The 24606-nt window shown below is 36.6% G+C and overlaps 5 long non-coding RNA genes across 5 annotated transcripts; 4 read left to right on the forward strand and 1 right to left on the reverse strand.

Annotated features, from left to right (window-relative positions):
• Window positions 1-969: 969 nt before the first annotated feature.
• On the reverse strand, window positions 970-1627 carry LOC137040094 (uncharacterized). The gene is made up of 3 exons (XR_010897841.1): window positions 1558-1627; window positions 1315-1372; window positions 970-1169 (listed from the first exon to the last, which is right to left on the reverse strand). It is a non-coding gene; the product is annotated as an uncharacterized lncRNA (long non-coding RNA).
• Window positions 1628-6321: 4694 nt separating this feature from the next.
• LOC137040096 (uncharacterized) lies at window positions 6322-8995 on the forward strand. Its single transcript, XR_010897843.1, has 3 exons — window positions 6322-6395; window positions 8703-8764; window positions 8857-8995. It is a non-coding gene; the product is annotated as an uncharacterized lncRNA (long non-coding RNA).
• Window positions 8996-10707: 1712 nt separating this feature from the next.
• Window positions 10708-11097, forward strand: LOC137040098 (uncharacterized). The gene is made up of 3 exons (XR_010897845.1): window positions 10708-10786; window positions 10870-10900; window positions 10985-11097. It is a non-coding gene; the product is annotated as an uncharacterized lncRNA (long non-coding RNA).
• A 783-nt stretch (window positions 11098-11880) lies between these two features.
• Window positions 11881-14770, forward strand: LOC137040095 (uncharacterized). The gene is made up of 4 exons (XR_010897842.1): window positions 11881-12002; window positions 13572-13733; window positions 14209-14267; window positions 14627-14770. It is a non-coding gene; the product is annotated as an uncharacterized lncRNA (long non-coding RNA).
• A 5494-nt stretch (window positions 14771-20264) lies between these two features.
• On the forward strand, window positions 20265-21595 carry LOC137040097 (uncharacterized). Its single transcript, XR_010897844.1, has 3 exons — window positions 20265-21007; window positions 21188-21246; window positions 21551-21595. It is a non-coding gene; the product is annotated as an uncharacterized lncRNA (long non-coding RNA).
• The last annotated feature ends 3011 nt before the right edge of the window (window positions 21596-24606 follow it).

Genomic DNA, 24606 nt, shown 5'->3' on the forward strand with positions numbered 1-24606 from the left:
GATGAATATCGCGAGCGCTTTGAGACATTTTGGGCACGTCTTGAGTGTTCACACCCAAGCAATTTTCACTGCCGATGTGCCAAGTGAACGTGCACATTCAGTAGATGGTGCTCCCGTACACAAGGTGGTGCTGCGGTACTTTACGCATCTGACACTCGCTTGACACAGAAGAAGAGACAGCATTTACGTACTTGCCAAAACCAGTCACAAACTTGTGCTAACTGGCAAGCAGTGGTCTCACATTGACAGGATTGAGCAGCTCATCCTCTTTGTCTTACTACTACATTGTATCGATGCGTGTTCAGCAAGGCCGTTTGTGCTCGAGCGCCATCAAGTTGTGTTTTACTGTACCTTGTACGTGTTTTAGAGCACCGATCTCATTGGTCAGCCATTTAACGCAACGCGGCAAAATAAAAACAAACCCAAGGTGGTTCTTTTTTAAAGACACTTGTACGCGTCGGTGTGCAATCACATTGGCGCCCTTTGTTTAGTCACGAGGCATTAAACACGCGCGAAAATCATCCCGTGTGAACAGGCCTTTAGACTGAGGTTACGAATAAATTAATGTGCCCGCACGGTACATTTTTGCAGAAAGTTTGACAATTTAAGCAAATACACATACAAGTACGCATATTGTGCACTAATAATTGTGTACAAGACCCAGTATTTTTATATTTAAGTCTGCATAAAACAGAAACGTCAATCATCTTTTCTCCATTGTGAAATATATCAGAGTGAAATGTCAAAAAAAAAAAAAAAAAAAAGGGACTGATTTTTAAATGGGACTGATCCCTTAAGTAAAATAAGAACTGTCAATTTTGATTTCATGAGTGCCTCAATATCAGAGCAATGGATCAGAGTCAATGGGTTGGTAGGGAGTATGTTAGGGATTAAAAAAAACAATTATACCTGAAGAAAGATCTGCAAGAAAAACCACTCGCTTCTGTGAATCTCGTCATTGGTGTTCCTTGAAATGTTTAGTGTGAGTGGAGTCAGATGTCAGCTCTCCTACCAATGAAAGGTTTCCAAGGAAAATGTAATTGTTCCACTTGCAGATGGAAAACACCCGTTGTGGCATGTCCACTTGTCCTGTTGCATCTTGTTGATTAAAGTTTCATCTCTGGACAGCGCAGCTCCTATGGATCTTCAAGTGAAGTAAAACGCCTCACCTGTTTGACCCAAAAACAAAGACTTTCAAATGTTTCTCTTTCAAACATCAGTATCAATTTAAAAAAAAAATAAAGAAGCCATTATAATGAATATCATTAATCAAATATGGCACCACTATTATTATTTTTATTTATAAAGTCTTACTTTGTCGGTTTGGTCAGGTCACATCCAAGCAATGCTGCTACAACTACAGCTCGTTCTTCTGTTCAAATTCCATGCAGGACAAAAACATTTACATACAGGAACAAAACAGAACAAGAGGAAGGGGTTACATTACATAGAAGCATAGAAAAGCAGACCATTAACAATATTTTGTTCTCCTAAAATATAGGCTGACGTTTGAGTAAACGAAAAAAAAGAGAAAAAGAACCAGAACAAATGACACACCAGATGTACTCGAGTCAGCCCATGACATCCTATTCCTCAAAGTAGAGATGGTTGCAACATGGCTTATTCTTTCGATCAGTAAAGAGCTAGAGTGATACTCATTCTACACACGGTCACTGAGCCCCTCCTCATTTCTGGAAGAAAGTAGCCATCCCTTCTGCAAAAAAAAAAAAAAAAAATCCATGATTCGTGCAAAACTAGTCCAGCCGAATTTGACATATTTCCTTTTCTTAATTACTTAGTTCCTGTAAAATAAAATTAAGACCCATTTCTTACCAAGCCTTGGCCCAACGAAGAATGCGCGGCGTCCATGCTGTTACTTACTGCTCCAGTGGACAGATATTCGGAACACAAATGCGGTTTTGTTTTTTTCAGACCGTCGCGAAACCGACGTATTGTGACCTGTAGGATATTTCAACGAAGTTTTTGTCCAGACACAGCATTCGCTCCTCACGTTCCCCAAACGGTGGACCACATCACTGAGGGCAAGAGACATCTGCCAGTAAAAGTGGAATAACAGCCTCGCATTCGCTACTTCTGAAAAGTTCTGACCATGTTTTCTCCTGATTGTTTGGACGTTAAGACACGACCAGGAGACTTCAATTATTATATTTCCCCTCAGTCTTATGATTACCTCATATGCAATTAAAGTAGCTGACAGCTGAACGAAATGAAGGGACGAATCAGAGAGCGCACTAATTAGGCTGTGTTCGAAATGGCACACTAGCTGCACAGTCAATGCGAACCATATACCAATGTAAATAGGCTATATAAATACTAGCTGCATTTCCATTACAGATTTGCGAAAAACTTTTGCGATATTTCTTAAATGTCGATAAAAAACTGTTGCGAAATGACAGCGTTTCCATAGCTGCAGTTATGCGACTAAAACATATTACTTTCCTCTCGCGATAGGTCATTCCAAAATGATGGCACTTGGTAGGTTTGTATATCCCATCCATCACACTAGCCATTATTTTTATTGGAAGGAGACATACGTGTTATCAAAGCATTAATGGCAAGGAAAGCCCCTTAGGTTACTTAAGCGGCACGGATATGAGGTGTGTGTGTGTGTGTGTGTGTGTGTGTGTGTGTGTGTGTGTGTGTGTGTGTGTGAGAACTGGTAATCCCTACGTTATGGGGACAAAATGTCCCCACAAAGATGGCAATATCCGAAATCCTTGTCCTTGTGGGGACATTTTTAGGTCCCCATGAGGAAAACATCTTCTAAATCACACAGAAGGAGTTTTTTTGAGAAAGTAAAAATGCAGAATGTTTCCTGTGATGGGTAGGTTTAGGGGCAGGGGCAGTGTAGGGGGATAGGATGTACAATTTGTACAGTATGAAATCCATTACGCCTATGGAAAGTCCCCATTAAACATGAAAACACGACATGTGTGTGTGTGTGTGTGTGTGTGTGTCAGATCTGCTTCAAGGTCTTCATGATAATGTGGCATTTCTGTGTTTAGCATCCAGTATTACTGTAATCCTATTGTCTTTTATGAGTTTAATAAAAAGCTCCGTCTCGTCTTCTCTCCAAACCGAACCATCATCTGTAAATAATGATCGACTTTTACGCGCGCCAGGTTGACGCGAGTAGAGCGAAATGTTTGAATTTGCATGGTAACTCAAATGTTTGTTGGGTTTTTTTGTTTTTGTTTTTACCACTTTCGTTATTTTGGCTAGATATTTCATTTGATGGGCATGTGAATTGAATTTAGAAATGCTTTGGAAAAGAAAAAAATGGCATTTAATAAACGAAATAATTTTTTAAAAATGAAGACCGCGTTTGGAGTGAGTGCATGCAAAATAATTAATTCCCTGAGTCCACAAATAAAAATAGACAGTTTATAGTTTATAATTATGTCTTGAACTTATCTGTATAGCTAAAAATGACAAGAGTATTGTGAATTGTTTCATCTCTTAAAGGAAGAAGGAAAAAATGAGAACGTCGGCGCTTTTATCGGCCGTGGGTTAAAGAAAACAGCCTAACTACGAAACTAAATAGGCTACGTTTAGGCCTAAACATTAGCCTGTTATATTATTATTTTAATTTATATGTTCATTATGAAAAGTGAGCAGCATGAGTAAGAATCCCAATATGTTTGTGACCTGGGGAGTCACATGATTTTGATCACTTCGAGTTTTATTTTCTAGAAAGTCTTTCTTAATTTTTTTTTTTTCGTTTTGTATAAATTGTATTTTTTTTTATCGATGTTTCATCAATTAATTGCCTGTTTATTAAATAAGAAGCAAACTAAGATCGTCTGGAATTGATTGACGTGCGTAACTGGCCTGTTTCCTCGGCCTTTGAGTAAGGCTGAAACTATAGGCTATCTCTTTCTGTTTTAATACATTTCTTGAATATATGTCTTAATAACAGTATATATAGCCTGTAGTCCTTATTAGGAGAAAATATATGTCCTTTTAACTACATTATCTTTGCGGTGTGGAATTGAGTGGAAAAATAGGCCCTATGTTGCAGCAATGCGTCACCGCAACAGGTGACATGTAAATGCGAAAAAACCGTTTCCATTGCAGTTTTGCGAAAATGTCCTTTTTCGAATTGCCTGAAAAACCACCTCATGAGAGCGTAAAAACTTTTTTGCGATATATGGGAGTTTTTGCGCAATTGCCGCGTTTCCATTAGGCGTGTTTTCAATTCGCAATTTCAATATGCGCAATTTGAAGGGTAATGGAAACGCGCCTACTGACTGACTCACGATATTTGGAGCCGATTGAGACACGCCCTGTGCTTTCAGAGCAAATATTTGGGTTGCCAAGCTATAATTGTGAGGAAAAAAAATTAATAATGTAAATTGCGGTTGTAGGCTTGTGCTTTTTTTTTTAAATCCTAGCTGGATCCGGATGGAGCTGGCATAAACTAGTTACCTTTTGATATTGAAATTTGTAATCATTGTTTATTTATTAAATTGATTTAGGCCTATTAATGCATTCAAAAGATGACGTGCAATAATTAAATAATTATATTTTATGTATATTTTTACAGGCATTTTCACCAGTATTTCTGTTACCTTTCAAAATATGACAGTATACATTAAATATATTTTGTGTGTCTTCATTTGCTCAAATAGCACACAATATTGGATTGGATTGCTTGTTGCATGAGAAAATACATAATTTTGTCTACCTAATGTCGGCTAGATTTAATGTGGGAATTGAATCAGTGCTTCTGTCGGATGCAGTTTTAAAGCAGCTTTACAGAGGTAACAAGAAAATGAATCACACAAACAGAGTTTATTTTGGATGTATAACAGCTATAGAGGAAAACAGTGTCATTGTTCAGCTGAAGTCAGTTCACTTATGATTCAGAGTAAAGGTCAATTATTAAATAAAATAATTTAATATAAAGCAGTTCTGCAGAAAAACAGTGTTGTCCAGCTTAGTTCAGTTCTCATCCAATAGTGTTAGTAGCCTACAGTCAGATCAATAATATTGCTGAATATTAAGTGTCGCCACCACCAACCAAGCAAGTCAGAGGCGACAAGAAACCTAAACTCCATCAGGTGACAGAAGGGAGAGAAAAAACCAGAGGTGAAACCAAGATCAGTCGGGTGCCATGAACGATCAGCGTATGATTATGATTCAGGCAACATTACAGGTCAGAAGTAAGACTGGATACACAGTAAAAAACGTTGGGTTATTTTTAACCCAACGTTTTTAAGTGAGTATAGGAACATTTAAATATTTAATAACATGTTTGGGAAAAACCTATATAGCCTATTTAATATATAAACAAATAAAAAATTATTTCTGTGCATTTTTCATAATAATATTAACATTTTATAATTTTTTCAAGTTTACTATTTTTTTTTAACTTTTTCTCTTAAGCAATAGTTCTAAAAATGTGTTATATTCGTACAATACCATTTATTTTTTTACACATTTAGATAAGCAAATTTAAATCTGTAAAGAATTAATTGTATTTTTAAATTGTATTCAATCCAGTTTACCTTAAATTAATGTTTTTAAGTTTTTAATACTCTAATCAACTTGGGTATGGACAAATATGCATGCTTTATGCAAATGTTCATTTATTATTAGTGATACCAAACTCAGAGCATGAAGACTAGACATGTAGGCCTATCAAAGATATTTTTCAAAGAACTTGTTCATGTCTCTTAAGCCTACGCTTCAAAATTCAGAATAAGCAGTGCTTTCTGTTATTTTAAGAATATAAATAAAGGGAGTTTTTACACTGGCTGTTTAATTCAGAACAGTGCACATTTCGTATGAAAAATTGGCAAAGTGTGTAATGTCTGTAATATATATATATATATATATATATATATATATATATATATATATATATATATATATATATATATATATATATATATATATATATATATATATATATATATATATATACACACACACACATATATATATATATATATATATATATATATATATATATATATATATATATATATATACATATACATACATACATATGTGTGTGTATGTAGTAATAATAATAATAACAACAACTATTAAAATTGCAGTCATGCAGTGTATACCTGCAATATGGCAAGACTCTTCTTCTTCTTCTTCTTCTTCTTCTTCTTCTTCTTCTTCTTCTTCTTCTTCTTCTTCTTCTTCTTCTTCTTCTTCTTTATGGCGGTTGGCAAAAACTGTAATTTCTAAAGCCTTGCTGCTTCATTATTTTTTACGGTCTATACTTCACACCATAGAATCATAAAAAAAGCTTCATACCCACACGAAGTGCGCATGCGTTATCATGTTTGGAATTTGGAAACGCTATAAAAGACGACCTGCCCGTCATTTAGCGCTCGCTTGCCGTTGCCGAACCCGTAAGTCAAACAAACAAAACATTTCTGCATGTTCTGTGACACAAATTCGAATCTTTGTGTGTGAATTTATTTTTATTTTTATTTTTTTAACTGAAACATGGTGTGTAAGATACTGCATTGATTTTTATTTGGGCCTGCTGTTATGATGCACTTGGTACACTAAAGTTACTTATAACATAAACATAAACATGTAAGCGCCTTGGCTGTTTTAGCGTCCCGTAAATATGTGAAATGATGCGCCTTATATCGAATCTGGACGCGAATTGTCTGCGTGATTGATTAAACTATTTTGCGATTTTATTTATGTACCAATACATGTGTACAATTGAGTGGGAATGCCTGGAAAGTAATATAAATGAATTTTCTTTGTTAAAAAAAAAGCACTTGATCGACGCATGTGCGCTTTTCTTTCTGACGTTATTTGAAATTGGCCCGCCGAGATTGCTCACCTGAGAGAACGTATCATCGATTTGAGATTTCGAATATTAAACTACGGTACGTGACTATTTGTTTTCTATTGTATAACTTTTTCACTTGTGCATCAATTGTTGCCCAAAGCATGCAGTTATATAAAGTATTATAATAATAAATAATAATTTCGCAATTAGGCCTAGTCACACCTTGTAGCCTATGCCTATACTGCAAGTATTTAATGCTCTGAATGTCTGTATTTAGTAGTGATGTTAACAGTGACACCAAAGCTCCGAAGCGTGTGTCAAAAAATGAAACTATTTTATGTGAAGCTTTGTATCGATGCTTGATTCGTTCTATCAAAACCACGTGACCAATGACGTCCGAAGCTTCGTTTCACAAACACCCACGTGACTGATTCAGAAAGGTTTAAAAATGCGCGACACAGGGCGTGCCTGTGAGGTGTATTGCGTTGCATTGAGCGGTTTTTTGTATTGCGGGAGTTTGTTATGGACCCTGTTGCAAAGAGAGTGCGTTCTGAAATGTGGGAACACTTTCATTTGATTTCGCCCAATAAGGTTGATCATTTATTTGGCTTTTGTTCTGCCGCATATATTTCTATTTATTTATTTAATCCACACTAGCCTATGACTTTATACATTAGAGACAAGTATAGGCTTATCCTTCTATAATCATGTGAAAGTGTGTGTGTTTTTCCTTGTGTGCATGCATTTATTTAGCATACTTCCTTTATTCGTGAGTTTTATTTGTTTACAAACAGGAAAAATGTTCACATTCACAATACAAAATCATATCTTTATTGGTTTAAGTTACTAGGAGTATGCAATGGAACAGATTGTGTCATATAATGTCATATATAATATATTGATTAATTCATTAATTTATTAATCAATCCATTAATTCACTTTTTGCTTCTAGATAATGCGTCGGTTGCAAAACATTTTGCGACACTGCGCTTTCCCTCACTTTCACCAGCAGAGGTCCTCGTTGAGCTCTGACTTGAAAAGCTTCGAGTAATGAACCTTTTTCTGATACAACTGTGCTGAAAGCTTCACTGGTTCAGAAGGCTTCACTTCTACATCACTAGTATTTAGCAGTTGCATACTGTAAAAATAGTGGTCTGAAAAAGCCAAAACGGTTAAACTCTAAATGAAGTTGCAAAAACAATATCAGTGACTTCGTCTCTTGCCAGGGCAAAAATCTCTTCCATCTATTGTTGGCATCAACATTCAGTACACCTGTGCTCTCTGAATGGCTAATATTGTACAATTGGTTTGGTCAAATTAGAACCAAGTAGATTTTCTTTTTCTTTCAATTAAGTCGTTGTATGTAAATGATGACTACTGTGCTGTAGTTTAGCTCAAGATTGCCAGGCGGTTTATAGTGCTAATCGCACCGAAAACAGAACAGAAAAGCTCTCGGAATAAATATAAGCTTTAATAGGGGGAAATTAAAGTTGTATAATTTCACATTTAAAGAAATCTAGTATTTGACCAAGTCTAACATGTATTCAATTGTAAAACCTACAAATAAGTAAGCAGTTATGATCTGCAATACTTCAAGCAACTTGACTATTGTTAAAGAGCCATACAGGCACTTCGTGGGAAATGGCATTACAAATGAATGAGGATTTTTCTGGCCACAAAATTACTCTAATTTTGCCTCCTTGCATTAGAAATTCTCTAGTTTAACCTTAAGTACTACACAAATTGTAATATAAATATTAGAAGATAAATATTTTAAGTGGTCATTAATGGACCATAATTTTTGCACATAGTATTTAGTACCAAAAGATCTCCTCAAAATGTTCAGCTCTCTGCTTTTATGACGCAAGATAATCAGTTAACCGTTTTATTTGTATGTGTATTCCTCCAGTGTTGTGAATGCCAGGAGGTTGGAAAGCCTCCAGTGATTTGAGGGCAAACCTGACTGTCCATGTATGTGAATTTTGTTTAGCCTTTTCTTTATTTTTTTGTTTGTTGTGGAGCTATCTGCCTGCTAGGTAACTACATTTTCTGTTTTACGTTAGGCGTCTCGAGTCTGGGTGTGTCTCGGGAAGGATCTGACTGGGCTGTTTCCAGAGACCATCTGTGGTCCTATCTGGAAGTTGCAAGAAACTTGACTTCTGTGATTCGCAGACACCTGCGTGTCCAGTCAGAATTGTCTGATCAAGATCAAACTTAAAATTTCTACATTTATTCTTTCAGGTAAACGGCTTTTTGTGAACTGCTTGGCATTACACAGTGCACTCATGGCTTACTACCCTGAAATAAAAAATAGGTCTAGATGGGAAGGGAACAAAAACAAGTGGGTCGAAGCATTGCCATTGAAGACAAAATCAGCAGTGGAAGTTGCAAGAAAACTGCGTTCTGTATAAAATGTCTCTGATTTTTATTTTATTTTTATATATTTTTTTAAATGAGGTGAGTTGGGGAACCATACAGACAGCATTTTTGAAGTCTAGCTACACAAAGCAGAAATTGCAATTATTTTCTTCCCTATTGTGATTTATGTCCAAGTGAAATTGACTATGTTTGTCCATGAGCAGAAACTTTAGTTTTAACTTTAATTTCCACATTTATTTTAGGTAAACGGCTCTTTGTGAACATCTTGGTAATACAGTGCAATCATGGCTTACTATCCTGCAGGACAAAAAAAAAACACAAGTTGATAAACTCTTGCTTGCTTGACTGTGTGTTTGAAATAGTTCATGAAGATTTCAGTACAAAAAAAGCTTTTTAAATTATTTTGTTTTTTCCTGAGTAATAGCAGTGACCATTTTTAAACAGCACTTTTGTAGCCAAGAATGTGCCTTTACAGAAAATTCCCATTTTAAAGACTCCCTAAAGTAATACAACTCCATTGGTTTAGGAGTCGGAGAAAAACGAGGGCGTTTAGAAGTCTAAAGTTCAAAATTGCTGTATATAAAGTTCACATGCAGTATTTGTGTATTTAAGTAGTGTTTCTGCAGGCCGTTCACAATCGCTTGCGCCGCTTTTAATTTGATGTTTTAACTTCTTATGAATAATAGTTCTTATTCACAATGCTTTTCAGGGCCCTCACAAAACTTGTGAATAAACGGGATGTGTTCCTGGAGCCAACTCTGTAGTGGCGTTTATTTCTGATCACAGTAAGAACAAGGAGTTCACCTTTTAAAATTGTGTATGGACGGCAGCCCAAGATTGCCTTCTGACGTGCCAGAACAATCACCAGTAAATAAAGCATTTCTAGGAATTAATGCACACTGTTCACAATATAAAACCACAAAGCTCATTCTAACTAAAGGTGCATATAGTTTTATTTTTTGACTAGTAGAGCAAATCTAATTGTGATAATGTTGTTTTTCTTTGCTGTAGTTCCGTCTTGCCTCTCCATGAAAACATTGGGAAATTGGCTGAGGACAGAGCTACTGACATTCAAAGAGAAAGGGCAAGTATATAAATGAATGCATTAATAATTAATTAATGATAGTTATGATTGTGATTTTATTTTTAAATATAAACCTTTCACAAATGCAACAGGAGGCAGAGAAAAAAATCTGGTAAGGGCAATCCGCAAGATGAGTCAACAAATCTTAAATCTAAGAGGAATAATGTTGAAGAGAAGTGCCAGTGCTGTTCTGACCCCAGAGGAGAGAGGTACTTTGGAAAGTGACGTCTTTCTTTCAAGATGCTACTAAAATATCAGTAATAGTCAACATTCATATTAACATTACTTCAAATGAGATTGTGTAGCTGTTTAAAAATGGGAATGTAATGTAAAGCCCTCATACAGACTAGAATGGATTAACCTGGTATACTAAAAAGCATGCTGTTATAGCCTAAATATAACTTGTTATATTTTTGTTTTAGATATCTGGATTGGGAAGAATACCCATCAAGTTGAAGTTGATGAGTTCTTGCAAGCTTTACAACTCTTCATTTAAAACCCTTCATGGGAGTAACTGTTTATCAGATGAGGTAGTGTTTTTGTTTTTAACATTTTAAACCAAACAATCATTCATTAAAAAAATAAATTGATTTTCTTTTGCTCCGATCGACAGTTGCCTCTTTATCGTTGGAAAAACCATGAAGGTAACCATGTATTCATTTTGTCATTTACCTCAAATGTTACATCTTTTGTTTCCTCACAGTATGCTAAAATGTCGTTTTCCACAGGGCTGCGTGTGCCTTCTTTCTGCTGTGGTGTCGTTTGCACTGTTCAGTGGAAACTTCCCGTGTGTGACACTGGTGCGGAATCCATACGGGTTGTAAATCCAGGAACGTCCAGCCTTCTAGAATTGAGTAACTTTAATTTCTTTTAAGATTTAAAAAAAGATTAAATTATGAAAAAATAAATGGAAACTATTGCAAACTGTAAGTCAACACAATGCATGAGCACTTATTTTATTTTTAAGAAAAGAAAACTGACAACTTTGCTCTGTAAATGTTCTGAATAAGGACTGTAAATGTTATTTAGTGTTCAATTGTAGTGGCTCTGGTTTTACTATGAATTTTGGTGTTGTTTTCCAATTAAAAAGCCATTCTTTAATGTCACCCACCATTGTTCTGTGGCAAGAAGTATCCCAATTAGCAGCATCCTCATGTCTGGCAAAAGGCATCAAACGCTTACAAATTACAAGTAGATTCAGCTATTATGTAAATGGTCAATTAATGAATCTAATAGAAGTGAATGGCCTGTAAATATTCAAATGGCCCTAGATTAGGAAAAAGGTTCCCCAGCCCTGGTGTAAATTAATCCTATTCTTTGATTAACAGTAATAACCATACAGTACACACAGACCAAGGGTGTCCAAACTCTCACCGTTCTGCAGAGTTTAGCTCTCACACAACTGTCTGGAAGTTTATCATAACCGTGATCAGCTTCTTCAGGTGTGTCTAATTGGGGTTGGAGCTGGACTCTGCAGGACACTGGTCCTTCAGGAGCAGGATTGGACACCTGATATAGAAAATCTGTCATTTTGTAGATGAAGATCTCAAATGCTGAGCTGTGGCTGTGTCCATTCAATGCTGGAAAGCACTGGATTCTTGTGGTACGTAAGAGAAAGTTTACACTTTTTCAGTTCTTATAGAATTACTGACATGGTTTGTTTCAGATATTGACGTCCGTGAAATCCTTCACTGCTGGATCCATTTGGTGCGGAACAGTTGAATGAGATTTACTGAGCAATTGGAGGTTGGTTTTCTTGATTTTTATTTCATGGCACGTTTTCTGTTAGTGTCTGACAGTTTTATCCGCAATCTGATGTTGACAAATGACTGAACCCTGAAATTAAACAAGCTCTTATCTGCTGCTACAGTACACATTTTGGTTCCTTCTACCTTGTCCTAGGGATGTGCGGTATACTGGTACTGTGAAAATACCGGCGCATATAACTTAAAATGCTACAATATCATGATTTTGGTATATGCTGCGGTCCTGAAGTTAACCGCTAGATTGGCTACCAAGTGTGCTACCTGAAATGATGTGACGCCAACAAACACTTGACAACATTTGAATCCCCCTCAACACTCCTGTAAGGCTGCTCAAATCGTCCCAATGGAGGCTAACGATCGTGGGTAAAGGTAGCTGCAGGTTCAGTGCTTTCAGCTGGGCAAAGGGATTTAATTCCAAGTCCTCTTTGTCTGACTCCATTTAATCATAATTTTGAATTTAGGTTTTTTTCCAGTTGTTATTTGGTGACTTTTTATTTAATAAAGGGCTGGGACTTTAACACATTAATTAATTACGGGACTTTAATGCGTTAATTACGCAAAAAAATAAATAACACAATTTTAACCACACTTATTTTTGCACCGCGGAACGTTTTTCAATGAATGAGTTTCGACGGACCGATTATACTGGAACACCAACTACTACAACTAGCGCTCACGAGTAATAACAACAACACCAAACCATAGTGAACATGAACGAAGACCGCTTTGCTTGGCCCCGTGGATTGGAAATTTTTGTTTAAAAAAAAGGAAGGATGGAAGCGTCGACAAGAGCATGGTTGTGTGCAAGCTATACAACAAGGAATTTGCGTATCACCGCAGCACATCGAGCCTCAAATATGCCTTTGCTACACTTAATGGCAAACATTGCACTAGACTGAAATAAATAAACTATTTTGTTGATTAAGCTTATGTATTCAGTCATTATTCAATGGTATACTAAAAATCCATGTGAAAAATTACTTCTCATTGTTTTCAGGTCAAATATATGCAATTAAAATGCGATTAACAAATTAATAAATTAATTAGATACATTTTTTTAAACGAGTCCCGGCCCTAATTTAATAGTTTAATCACAAATTTAATTATTCTGTCTAACCCTTTGTTAAATTTACCCATTCATAACCTGAATAATTCCAGAGCAAGTCAGAATCAAAGTGTAACAATTTACTAACAGTCAGGTAAACGTACACTCGCCTAAAGGATTATTAGGAACACCTGTTCAATTTCTCATTAATGCAATTATCTAATCAACCAATCACAGTGGCTTCAATGCATTTAGGGGTGTGGTCCTGGTCAAGACAATCTCCTGAACTCCAATCTGAATGTCGGAATCAGAATTTTTTTTTTTAAGCAATTGAGCGTGGCATGGTTGTTGGTGCCAGACGGGCCGGTCTGAGTATTTCATCATCTGCTCAGTTACTGAAATGTTAACCAATTAGAGTTTAATGTTGATTTAGATGACTGGCTTTGTGGGGCAGCAAACATTTTTCTGTCTAGTTAATTTGCATTTTCCTCCCTGTTCTGATAGATTACCTCGTCTCTAATCCAAGGGTGTCCGCTGTATTTGCTGTTGCTTTCGATTTTCTGCCACAGCAGCCCCACCGGAGGACACCACAGAAAATTTAAAAGCCGCATTGAAATGTGTGCCAGATGTTATTGTCCAAAGATTACAGTGGATATTGAGAAATGGGTAATTACATATTCATATAATTGTTCTTGCATGTTACAGAATATTACTGACCAGTCATATTGTTAATTGTAAGCTTGCATAATAAGGGTGGTTTTTTTTTTCTCCTTCCTTTCTGTCGCTCTAGTATCACCGGGGATTTTCAACTGCAGTTCTGTCTCTGGTACAGACCATTTCTCAAAGTGGGTTGAAGCATTACCACTGAAGACAAACAGCAATGGAAGTTGCGAGAGAACTTGAGTACTGTAATTTTCAGACATGGCTGCCCAGTCAGAATTCTGTCTGATCAAGACTGAGAGTTTATTCATGAGGTAAATGTATTTTTTTTTTTTTTTAATTAATTTAATTTTTTGGTCCAAGTGAAATTCTGACTGTTGGATTATATCTAGACCGTGTTTGTAGATGAGCAGAAACACTTGTTAATTTAGACATTGTTATCAATTTAAACATTTGTTTTAACCTCATTTCTATATTTTAGGTAAACGGCTCTCTGTGATCGTGGCTTGCTACCCTGAAAAAGACAATGAAAACACAGAGGTAAACTTGCTCTTTTTGTACTGAAATCTTCATAAACTATTTCAAATACAGTCATGCATGCTTCTTGAGTTTTATTGTTTCCTGAGCAATAGCAGTGAACATTTTAAACGACACCCGTAGTCAAGAATGTGCTTGTACATTTCCTTTTTAAAGACAGTCTAAAGTCTCTAAAGTAACACCAATCAATTTAGGAGTTCAGAAGTCAGAGCTGGAAAGAGAAGCAGACTAAATTCATAAATAAATCCACTGTATCTGAGTAGAGATCTTCTGCATGCTATTCACAATCACTTGCATCACTTTTAATTTGATGTTTTAACTCTATTATTCAAAATAAAGTACGTATTCACAATGAATTTCAGGGCCATCAACCTTGTGAGTGAACGTGGAAATGAGTGGGATGTGTTCCTGGAGCAAATGTTCTTTCTAAGATCAGAAGTGAACGGCTCCAAAGAGTTCCCCTTTTAAAATAATGTGTGGAGGCCAGATTGCTTTCTGAAGTGCCAGAAAAACTGCCGGTAAGTAAAGCATTTCTAGGAAGTAATCCACGCTGTTCACAATATAAAAGCACAAAGCTCAGTCTAATCAAAGATCTTGTTACATCCCAAAGGTGGCTATAAGGGGATGAGGGACACAACGTAAAATTTATAAGAACTTTCCTGGATCTCAACTCTGGAAGGCGGTCAGAGGTGCGGGTGCAAAATGAACGGACGAGAGCAAAAATTGAGTTTTAAATGAAGCGGAAGGATTTATTCACAAAAACATTTGGGAGGAACTCCACACAAGAGGGAGAGGAAACAAAAACCGATACCAGGGAATAGGAACTTAAACGGGGCTAAATCAAAGAGTAACAAAAACCCACCTCCTTACCTAACCCATTCCCAACTAACCTACTTAACACAATGAAAAGAAAAGACCTCTCCAAGACGCCCTACATAAACTACACTCACTAACCAACTCAAAACATACAATGGCGGCACCCGTTTCTTACCTAGTGTACTAACACTACGCCTCCCTAGGTGTTGCAATGGAGGTCACGTGACATGCTTTCCTGTTCTCTACTCCCTGGTCGGGATAAAATATTAGAAGAGAGAAAAAAACAATGTAAAATAATAAAGGCTCAAAATAGCCTACCAAATTAACTTGGGGACAAACCACAAAAAGAACAGATTAACTCATAAACAAAATCATACTATTCAAGGAGTAGCCAAATAATAAATAATGAAAACCAAAACGCGCAAAGAAATATGTGGCTGACAAACAATCGATCCCGCTCCCTCCTCTTCCTGACGTTTCCGGTTTATGTCCGCCCTTTTATCGTCACAACGCCTATTCAGATACAACGTTGTAATGATGAATGACAAGCGCACCGGCCAATAATATCGCCCTAAGAGGTGATAGCGGAGAAAGTTAAAGGGAGGAAAAATATTTCTGAGCACGTAACAGCATTTTATTTTTTTGACTAGTAGAGCAAATGCTTGTGACAATGACAGGGAAGATGACAATATAAGACAATATAATGCTAAGGACAGTCCTACTGATGTAGTACTCCTGTAAAAGGATGAATTCTTAAGGAGCAAACATGCATGCGACGATTCTTCACTGTTTTATTACTCAAGCGTATCACAATCTCCTATCAGTGCACGCCCACAATGGCGCGCCCACAATTTATTTTTTTGAATAATGCTTGTTATACTGTATATATGAAGAAACATTATAATGGAAATTATTCAGTATACCACACTGACATTCATTGAGAAATGCATTAATCTATATACTTGCTCTAAATAATTCATAAATGATAATTATGCTTCTAATAATAAAAACCTTTCACAAATGTAGCCACAGGAGGCAGAGGAAAAATCTGGTCAGGACAATGTGCAATCGGGGAACAGCAGAAAGAGACGTGCCAGTGCTGTCAGGACCCCAGAGGAGAAGGGTACTGTGGACATTGATATCCTTTCAAGATACTAGTTTTAAAATGTCATTAATGGTCAACATGCATATTTAACATTACTTCAAATATGAGTAATATTGTGTAGCTGCTTAAATATCGATCTATTCCTTTTTAAGTTTTAGATAGTTGGAATGGGAAGGATACTCGTCGAGTTGAAGCTGTTGAGGGCCCTTATAAACTATACAACGCTTCAATCAAAACTCTTCATGGGTGAAACTGTTGTTCATTGATGTGATCATTAACGTTACTGGAGTGTGAAGCAGAGCAGGACCAAGTGTTGTGGAGCTGAGCACGGCCACTGGAGCGAGTGTGTTTGTAAAACAAGGCTCGCGAGCACCGGGACTTTTATTATGACGGGACACAGTCACCGGGCGCTCGCACTTCCACTTTTCCGGTTGTGAGTATAAGGTAAAGCAGCTCTGTTTACTATATTAGATACATTTAAGTGTGTTTAAAATATGACGTTACTCTGTGCGTTCGCTCGGCGCTGCTGTGACATGTTCACACTGCTAAGAGTAAAGCGCTTCTGCAGAATAAAACCGAGGCTAACGCAGATATGACTCGATTGACAGGCGACTCGCTCAAGCGCTATGCTGAAACGTCCCGGTCCTTAGTTAAAATAGCAATTTTCTCACAATTGTAAAATAGTTGGAAACATTTGAGATATTGTAACTACTTAACTGAACAAAATATATAACACTGGCCTAGTGGTTTTTGGATATTTTACTGAAAAAATACTACATGGTGCACCTTTAAACAAAATGTATAAAATTATGATGTCATTTTGCACAGGTCACCGGCAGTTACCTCTTTGTAATTGGAAGAACATGAAGGTAACTATGCATTAATTTTGTACTTCTGCCTCAAATATTTCATGTTTTGTTTCCTTACAGTAAGCTAGAACGCGTTGTGAGAATTTCTTTTCCACAGAGCTGTGTTTTTTCTCTTTCTGCTGTGGTGTCTTTCGCGCTGTTCAGTGGGAACTTCCAGTGTGTGACGGGTGAGGAATCAGTACCGGTCGTAAAGTCTGTCGTGTGTATATCGGGGATGTTGAACGGCCAGCCTACTAGAATTGAATAACCTTGATTGAGTTTTAATTTTAAAGGTCCCATGTCATGGGTTGTTTTATTGTTTTATAATGTTTCCTGGGGTGTACTTATATTGATAGTATGGTTTTTACATCAAAAAATGTCATAATTTAGAAATAAAAGGCATTTTTTCTATACTGATATTAGCCCTCTGTTTAGAATGCTCTGTTTCAAGAGGCGTGCTGTGAGTCTTCAGTGAAACCACCCACTGTTGTGATTGGCTGACATCTTTGCATTTAAAATTAGATAACGTGCGGAGGGGGCGTGGTTTAGTCAGGCGAGCAGAGCAGCTGCAGCACTGCCAGTCGAGAGAGACAGAGGGAAATGGAGCTGGGGAAAGATTGCTGAGGTAGTGTTATTGCACCGAGTTTTTGAGAGCGAAGTTTATTTAGTTTGTATCTGAGTGCTCTGAATAAACACAAGTGAACTTTGCAATGTTCTTTCTCTCACAAAATGCTTTCACCACAGCTAACAACAAACACGACATCGACATGAATACAGTAAGAGCTTCTGTTGAGCATAATGAGCAGCGTCGTTCAAACGTGTGATTGACCAATCCGAACATTATAAAGAGTGTTCTTTGAATGCTCTCGGTAGCTTTACATTTAAATAACAGATTTGTTTCATGCTGCTAACAGAAATGACGTGAAGTTGATGGTTTTAGTCACTGCCTTGCTTCACTGATGCATCAAAACGGCCAGCTGCAGGACTGATAGTTTTAAATGATTTAGAAAGAAAGTCTGTGTGAACTTGAATGATTAGCTACACATACTCACTGATCCCAGATCAGGCATTAATGAACACTGTTACTCACTGTTTGTGGTGGTGCTGTTAAATCCTTATGGTAAAGCCTGTGTTGCTGACATCCACTGATAAACTGACTCCTTTTTCTACTAATTCTCTGGGCGGGCAAAGCAGAGGAAGGGGCGGTAACCTTTCCTGGTATGACGTCATAACAGGAGAATTCAAGATCAGCTCATCTGAGCTCTCATTTTCTCAAAGGCAGAGAAAGACAGACGGAACTCGTTTTATACTGATCAAAATTTCTAGCAACTTGGGGACAACATTCAGGCTAGGGGAACTCATATTAATGTTGAAAAACCTCATAAAATAAGAATTTAATGCCATGGGACCTTTAAAAAAATAAATGGAAATTGTGGCAAACTGCAAGTCAGCGGTTTACTTTTGTTTTATTTAAGTTGTTGAACGTTCGCCAGTTACCGCCTCCTTCCTTCCCATCTACAAACCTTGTTACAATAACCCGTAATTCTTTATATATGAATGCTAATAACCGACAGATTGGCCGATTAAATCTAATTGCGATTTTTAATAAAAGGTTTTTATTTTTTATTTTTTTTACTTCTTACAGATGAGAACAGTTTGTGTGATGCCGCTTAGACCACACAGACTCTACAGCATGAGAAGCAGGAGGATGGGAGTAGCTGAAGCGCTAATCCTAAAGGTATTTAAAAAAAAAAAATAGTTTTAAATGTTTGATGGTTTTATTGAACCCGTTTTGTTTTTTAGTTTGCAGAGGAGTACTTGTCTACTGGACACGTCACTGATGTACGGACTGATTTTAAATATGTAAGGAGTGCCCAAACACACATTGCTTAAAGAATTTACTTACCCACAGGATGTTTCAAATAAACATTAGTTTTCTAAATTATAAAAAAAATAATCACTTTCCACAGTACCCCTCTCTTCTGGGGTCCAAACAGCACTGGCACTGCTCTTCCCCGTTTTTCCGCTTCCTTTTAAAATCAAATTACTTACCAAATAAATCAGCCTCATCCAATAACCTCACATAAGTTTGATCAAATAGGCTTAAATATTGACTGGGCCTCTGTTTAATAGATGATCAAGGGCATTTAGTTACATGAAAGTGACAGTAAAATCATTAGGAACTATGATTTACACCATTGCCAAGCTAACTTCTGCTAGATATAGCCCCAGCAAGCCCTGGCTTAGCACCGCCACTGAGTGCAATGCAGCAGCTACAGTAATCCCCAAAGTACAGGAAGAGAAGTTAGACTGAACAAACCTCATGTGCAGATTGCATCACCGTTTGCTGCTGCCAATATTGTAAATATGCTTTTTAACTTGCTGTAAATTGAGAGCTATGCAAGTTAGGTGATCATGAAGAGCTGCTACTCTTGTCCAAGAGGGTTCTCGATGGTCCACTGCTGCTCCTACACTATTATTGGCTTGCCCCTGGGGTGAACAACCAAACGTTTCGGAATTTATGATAACCGTGCCATTTGTAAACTGTCTAATTAATCCAGTCAAGGGGAATACACATTCTTGGAGTCCTGTAATTTTATTTGTATGAATATTGATAATTTTTCAACAAGATTATCTGCCTAGCCTTTCAAAAAGTTTTAGATATTTGGAATGGGAAGAATACCCATCGAGTTAATGTTATGGGCCCTTATAAGCTATACAACGCTTCGATCAAAAGCCTTCATGGGTGAAACTGGTTATCAGATGAGGTAGGACATGTTAAACCGAACAGTTGCTCCAAAAATGTTTTATAATTGTGACGTCATATTGCACAGATCAACAGTTAGCCCTTTATAAATAGGAAAGAACATGAAGATAACCATGTATTAATTTTGTTCTTTATCTTAAATGTTTTCAGGTTTGGAGTAGAAGCTTTGTGCTTTTCATTTATGATTTTGGGCACATTCATGTAATCTATATATCCATTTCAAATTCTGTGTGAAGCTGGAATTATATCGTTATGACAGGTTGGTTATTAATATCTTTTGGGTTGGGGGATTAACTTTGTTTCACAATGTATTTTGTTTTTTATTTATTTTTTATTAATTGGAGAAATATATATGGTACAGTTAAATTGACCAGAAATAAAAGTCTCCAGAATCTTCAGATTTTCCTTATGTAAACAGAAATCAAGGTTATAATTCTTCTGCAGATATTGACGATGTATTTTTTTGTTGATTAAATTCAGTTTATTATATTGAACTATTTATTTGTAATAAAAACTGAAGTTATTTCTTATGGTTGGGGAAATGGTCAGCCTTGGTTACAAAATGAGTGGAAAGGTTTGCCTGATTTCAATTTTGAAAATTGTAGCTCAGCCCTGTGAAAATATTAATTGAAACTATGGAAATGTTTGCCAGTGGCATAAGGGGAAGTCAGTCATTCAGTTGAATGGTTTGTTTTCAGGAACTTCAAGATTGCCAGCTCAAACACAAATTGCCTGCACACTAAAGCGAACACAAAGGGGAAGATTTGTTATTTACGGCCATGTAGTATGAAATATAACAATTTATTTGCCCACTTTTGAATTGAATTTAAATATTAGTGTTGTATAGGTGTTCAGTAGATGCTTTATTTAGCGTCGCTCTAGGGGCTCAGATGCCCATCTAGCGCTGCTTTAAAATAGCCAAACTTTAAAACCAGATACTGTAATAAACTTACAGATACTGATAACTTTTCCTTTTCCCTTTTATGATTAAATCCAGTACTGTGGTCTCACGGCAACTGGAGCGCATTGAAAACCCTTGAATGATTCTTAGCAGGGCTGTGCGATATTGAAGAAATGTGATCTGCAACTTCTTAAATAATGCGATATTCGATTTTTGTGGCACATTATCAAAATGTCAGCCAAATCCGTCATCGTGCTGGATCCAATTGGAGCAGAACTTTTGTATGAAAGAGTTACTGAGCAATTGGTAAGTTTTGTCGTCGTTTTATATATTTTTATTTCATGAAATTGTTAGTGTCTGGAAGTTATTTTATCCTCATTTGACAAATGACTGAACATTGAAAATAAGTTTGATCACACTGAAATGAAGCAAGCTCTTGTCTGCCGCTACGGTAAACATTTTGGTTCCTTATACCTTGTCCGATAGCGTTTCTCTCAGGAAGTTTCCTTTTCTCTGATTCTGGGTCTTCAACTGCATATGAAAAGGTAGGGATGCACAGATATGAAAATTTAGGCTGATGGCCAATAATTCTTTATATATGAAAGCCAATAACCGATATATTGGCCAATCAATCTAAATGCAAATTAATAAACTTTAAAGAATTCATGTCTAATGCATGAATACGAACTAGACAAATGCAGCCAATGTGAATACAGCAATTTTCAGTCATACAATGAATTAATGAAATGATTTACTGAGAACAATAGGAAAATTGATTGAATAAATAAATCACCATCACAAGTGTGAAGGCTTTATTCAAACATATTCTAACACATCATTTATTTACAGATGGTGAACCCCACATCCTGCTGCCATCTCTTTTAGACCGCTGTGTCAAATCTGTGGCTTTATTTTGAAGCAGCTGACCACTGTGCCCCCTTCACCTGTCTTTACCGGCCATCATGACTGAACGGGACATCGAGGTGCTTGTGTTCATCTACTGAGCAGTTGGTGCAAAATAGATGTCTCATATTTTGGGTAAACCTCAGGCTTCACAGTCTCGCTCTTCTCAATGGGGGATTTCAGCCATGAAGACCATGTTGTCGGCCCTCGGACCCCACAACCTTGAAAAAAAGAGTGGGCGAATATGTGGGACAATCTGGCTGCCGCTGCTCCAAACACTTGTGTGCCTGCTCTGAGCAGGACTACCTGTAAAACATTTAAACAAATTAAAAAGTTTTACGATCCATTGTTGTCAGAATTCTGTTTTTTTTTTTTTTTTTTTTTTTTTTTTTTGCCAAATTCCAGTTTTGTTTCATAACATGTTAGCGCTCTGGTTCATTAGCCTCCGGATAAAAACACACGCTTATCTGTCCCTGTAACATCCAAATAAGATTCCCATTCCCTCTGATTTAGGTGCTCAAATTTAAATGTTGAGGGAGTTGCTGATGTGAACTCAATTTATCAACTGTACTAATGAACGGCTGCTGTAAATCATTCCTCCATGTCCAAATCCTATCGCTTGATATCATGGTCATCTGGATCTCTACTTTTTTTTTTTTTTTTTTAACTGACATCATGGATACCTGTGGTATGCTTTTTTCTTTTTGTGTGTGAGAAGTTTATATGACGACCCTAGAGAAATGCATAATAAAATGTACTTGAAATGCATATTAATTTTTTTCTAAATGTACTATATGTTTATGGGCTTAATTTAAAAACGCTGCAATTGTCTAAATTTGAACAAGTAATTGTTTCATGCACAGTAGTTATCCATAAATGGTGCTGATGTCCAACTAAAGGTGTATTTAATTGTACTAAAGTGGAACTACAGTCGTATACTGTCTAAAAAGCTTTCATTTTAAATGACATGCACTCAAATGCTGGGTTAAAAACAACCCAAGTCGGGGCGAAAACGGACCAACCCAGAAATTGGGTTGTTTGACCTCAGTGAATGGACACATTCAAACAACCCCATTTCTTGGTTTGTCCATTTTTAACCCAACTTGGGTTGTTTTTAACCCAGCATTTGTTTTTAGAGCGCAGTGATCATATCATTCTTAGTGTAATTTATGCATTAAAAAACACACTTTAGGCTTAATATCAATAAATATTGCCTGTTTACATGTTCTCATCAGAGAACTCAAAAGTATATACTTTTTTCACCAGGGTAGATTAAGACTTACTGTGTACTTATTAAACATTACTTTAAAACCATATGCTCAATTGTCAATGCACTGAAGGCACATTTTAAAAAATATTTTAAATCCTGAAGTAATAGTATATTTAAAGTATAATTTCTGTTTACTTATGCTTTGAATTCACTTTATTGCATCTTTCAGAATTTTTTTTTAAATATATGCAGAGTACAATTGGCTACTGTAATTGTGATTTAAGTATAAATATGTTTAATTAGTTTACAATGGCAGAGAAGAATCATGTTCCAATCATACATTCAAACAATCTATATTAAACCAACTGCACGCTTAAAATTAATAGCTGAGGTTTGTTGAAAGTCAGATATCTCTGCAGCTTGGCCTGTATAACAAATGTTAATTGCATGTCAAAACTAAAAAAATAAACGTCACAGAAAAATATGCTAAATAAAATACGACTTAGGTCACTCAAAATAAGCTGAAAATACAAATAAACAAAAATTGTTTACTAGCAATATTTTTGTTTTTAACACGGAACAGAATGTCGTATTCAAAGGAGCCCGAACCTAGAATGAGTACAAACACAATGTATACTCTACAAAAGGCCGACATTACTGTCTTTAAAATCCTTGGTGTATTGATTTCATTCTAATTTTCTGAGATTTTGATTTTGGGGTTTTCATAAGCTGCAACCATAATCATCAAAACTAACAAAAAAAAAAAAGGCTTAAAATATTCAAGGGGGTAATCTAGCGCTCGGAAAGCGTTCCACCCATAGGGGCTGCCATTGCTAACCAAGCCATCACCTGCTGTTAGCATCCCATTGACTCCCATTCATTTTTGAGTCACTTTGACAGTGAATAACTTTACATCTGAGACGTTTAAAGACTCCATTTGTCCATTGTTTATTTCTAAAGAAACACGACAATGCATAACAGGCTCCGTTACCTTGTATCTTACACTATCGCCCCGCAGAAGCTGTTTTTGTAAAAATAGGCTAACGATTGCGTCATAACCAACGCGACTCTGTCGCACAGTTGAGAAATTACCGTATAGACCTGAGGAGACGCTCGCAGGCAATCTTTTACTGTCTATGAGACAGTCGGGGGGACGGGAGACATAAAGTCTGATAAAGTCAAGGGAGAAGAATGGGGAGAAGCCCATAGTGAGCCAAAAGCAACAGGAGAAAATATTTAAACAACGTGATTCAGATTTCACTTTCCACATCTACTAGAAGACCTACAGCTGTCAGACAGGAGGCTCACGTCACATCTACGTTGTCAAGCTCAGTCTGAGCCTGCGCAGTTCGCTCAGCCATCAGGAAGTGAGTGCCTCTGATTGGCCTCATTTTTCCACCGTTGAAGTCAATGGGATAGCTCTGTCTATTTCTTTTACTGTCTGAAATAACTTTTGCACAATATTAATTTTTTTTTTTGAGTTTCACCTGTACTGATAAACTTTAATGATTTTAAAACACACTGCAATGGCATTCCAAGTAAACATGAAGTGTGGTAATGCCATCATTATAAAATGCTTCAAATAGGCTACAATAAAGTCATCTTTATAAATAATTTCACAGCTTAAGAATTTTCCGTTTGTTGACATTTTATAGACACCCCTCAGTATACCAGTAACTTTTTTAATCCGGTGAACATCAGTGAGCCAATGGGAACAGATATCCACAAGAAACAATATGGAGTGGTTTCGAACCGGGATCACTGCCGCGCACACGCTAGACCCTACACTGTA

The sequence above is a fragment of the Pseudorasbora parva genome, chromosome 14 (assembly GCF_024679245.1).
Source record: "Pseudorasbora parva isolate DD20220531a chromosome 14, ASM2467924v1, whole genome shotgun sequence".
In the NCBI taxonomy this organism is placed as follows: Eukaryota; Metazoa; Chordata; class Actinopteri; order Cypriniformes; family Gobionidae; genus Pseudorasbora; species Pseudorasbora parva.